The sequence below is a fragment of the Euphorbia lathyris genome, chromosome 10 (assembly GCF_963576675.1).
Source record: "Euphorbia lathyris chromosome 10, ddEupLath1.1, whole genome shotgun sequence".
Classification (NCBI taxonomy): domain Eukaryota; kingdom Viridiplantae; phylum Streptophyta; class Magnoliopsida; order Malpighiales; family Euphorbiaceae; genus Euphorbia; species Euphorbia lathyris.
This window is the reverse complement of record NC_088919.1, coordinates 52968329-52971294: the sequence shown is the minus strand read 5'-3', so window position 1 is coordinate 52971294 and position 2966 is coordinate 52968329. Positions and strand designations below refer to the sequence as shown.

Genomic DNA, 2966 nt, shown 5'->3' with positions numbered 1-2966 from the left:
ACAAAGGCAACTTGGGAATTCTATATCTCCCAATTTACACGGAATGGTAAAACATCCGGGATCCTTGAGTTTTGTGGACAAATTGCTTGACACAATCGAACTATAATCTTCAGTTAGTGAAATGGATGAAATTCCTTCCCAACTGATTTTTTTTGAAATTAAATCTTTGAGGAATTTACCATAATTGGGAATTTGCGTAATTGCATCCATAAACGTTAAATTAATATGCAAATTCTTAAGTTTGTCTAAAAATCTTAAAAGTTGTTTATCATAGTCCTTGTTGCGGACTTTGTGTGGAAAAGGTGGTTTGGGTACAAAAGTTTTTGTACTAGAGTCAATCGGTGCATCTTTTTGATTTAACGTATCTTCTTTGGGCTTTGGTAAATCAGTTCCAGGTAAAGTCGAATTTCCGGTCATTTCCGGGCCTAAGTAATTTTTCCCTGAACGAAGAGTGATAGCCTTAACATGCTCTTTCGGATTTTCTTCCGTATGGCTTGGAAGACTTCCCTCTTTGCGGGATGGAATTGATTTAGCGAGTTGTCCAATTTGAATCTCCAAATTATGGATGCTAGATGATTGGTTTTTAATAAGCTGATCGAATTTATTCTCGATCCGTTTAAAACCATCGTCGTGATTACTTATTTTTCCGCTCATCGCATCAATGAATTTGTCGATTTTAGAAGATAAAGTGCTAATCGAATCTCTTGATTGATTTTGATAATTAGCAGTACGATTTTGATTAGCATTAGCATTATTATTGTCTCTCCAGTTAAAGTTAGGATGATTTCTCCATCCAGGATTATATGTATTGGAATAAGGATTATTAGTTTGGTTTTGCCCTTGGATAAAATTTACCTGTTCAATCTCACTCATACCTTCGTAATCCACATCTGTTTGGATTGGTTGACCATTAGGATCACACGGTGCCATAAACCTATCAATTTTGTGCGACAAGGCAGAAAATTGGACTTGCAACATCGCTACTGGATCAAGATTCACTATACCTTTAACTGATGATGTTGTTGAGGGTGATGGTTTCGCTAATGGTACGTGTCCACGTTCCGCGGGCCACATACTGCTGTTGATTGCCATTTTCTCTAAAAGTTCTCTTGCTTGGGCAGATGTTTTCTTCATGAATAACCCTCCAGACATAGCGTCCAATGAACCTCTTGTTGTAGGATTTAGTCCATTATAAAATGTTTGCATTAAGAGTTCAGCGGGCAATTGGTGGTGTGGGCATAAACGTTGAAGTTCTTTAAAACGTTCCCAAGCCGCATAAAGAGTTTCACTATCATTTTGAGAAAAAGATGTTAACTCTTTAATGACTCTTGCGGTTTTTGCTAAAGGGAAGAATTTTGATAAAAATGCTTGGGCTAATTGTTCCCAAGTCTCAATTGATGCGGCTGGCATAGAAGTTAACCATTCTTTGGCTCGATCCTTCAAGGTAAAAGGAAAAAGGCGAAGTTTGATTGCTTCTGCAGTTACATCAGTAATTTTAAAAGTGTCACAAATTTCTAAGAAATTTGTCAAATGGGTATTAGGATTTTCGTTAGGTAACCCGTAAAACGTTACATTATTTTGCAACATATTAAGCAACGCAGGCTTAATTTCAAAATGATGTGCATTAATTTGGGGTCTAACTATACTGTTGGTTACACCGGCCACTCCTGGCCTAGCGTAATCCATAAGTGTGGCCATAACTTCTAGCTCGGTAATTTTAGTTTTTATTGGGGTTTGGTTTTTCTTTTTCTTTTCTTTCTTGTTCTTTTTAAGAGTTCATTCAATTTCTGGGTCAATAGGATCTGGTGACGTGCCCGAACTTCGAGAACTGCGCATGAACTTGAAATTTCGCACGAACCGAAACTACCTACAAAACAGAATTTGAAAAATAAATATGTTAGTAATTGAAAATAATTAAAAATATAAAAGTTTGAATAAGTATGAATAAACCTAGATTCGTAATAAAACACGAAAAATTTAAAATTTTGTCAAAAATTTTGGCATTCCCCGGCAACGGCGCCAAAAACTTGTTGAGCGATTTCCGCAAGTGCACGGTATACGCTTGTAGTAATAAAAGATATCGATCCCACAGGGAACGCTTTTTTGAACAAAACTTATTTATAATCGGTTAAATTTACTTTAAAGGTTTATAATATGGAAAATCGTTTAATCGGTTTTGGTTTTGAAATAGCTAGGATGAGAATTAGATTAGAATATGAAGATGTTAGAAAATATCTGATTTAAGATTGAATTTGCAAAACAGGAACGTTTTAGTACTTTAGAAAAGTAAACAGGTATATTTGTTTGCATTAAGCAAAGAAACAACTTTAAACTTTGTACGAATTATAAAGATGAAATAAATGACGGAACCTCTAATTAATTGGCTTTGAACGCGACAAAACCCTTTCGGGATAGTTGCCCTTAATCAAATTAAAACTCTTTCGAGATGATAATTTGCCTAAGTGTTCAACAAAGTTTCCTTGTAAAGATTTGAATTAAATACGTTTTAATGAAAACACCAGCATCAATCCACTTCGGCTCATTTACCAAAGTGCTGCATAAGAATCTATCGAATAGAACGGACTTTATTAGATGAAATATAAATTGATACAAGTTTACAGAGAACATGGAGCATTGAATTCTTCGACGGCGTGTAAGTGAACGGGTTGTCAATCCTTTCCTTGGGTTTCGTTAGAGTTTGTCAAGCTCAGGGGCGAATCCTCTACTCAATCTTCTCGCTGAATCTTCGTAATAGAGACTGGGTCGGTCTACTACCAAAATGAAAACTAAACTGGAACAATGTCTAAACGCTACTGAATTTGTTATTAATTTGTAAACAATATGTGTACATCATATTGCTTTTTACAGAATCTAAATCTAACTTCTGAATCACTTGATTCGGAATTTCTGCATAAATTCTACACTAATTTCTTTCTTCTGCACATATCACTATATCATTATTTCAT

The 2966-nt window shown here is 35.2% G+C and overlaps 1 non-coding gene across 1 annotated transcript; it reads left to right on the top strand.

Annotated features, from left to right (window-relative positions):
* The first annotated feature begins 1222 nt into the window (after positions 1-1222).
* Positions 1223-1329, top strand: LOC136210134 (small nucleolar RNA R71). The gene has a single exon (XR_010677842.1). It is a non-coding gene; the product is annotated as a small nucleolar RNA R71 (small nucleolar RNA).
* The last annotated feature ends 1637 nt before the right edge of the window (positions 1330-2966 follow it).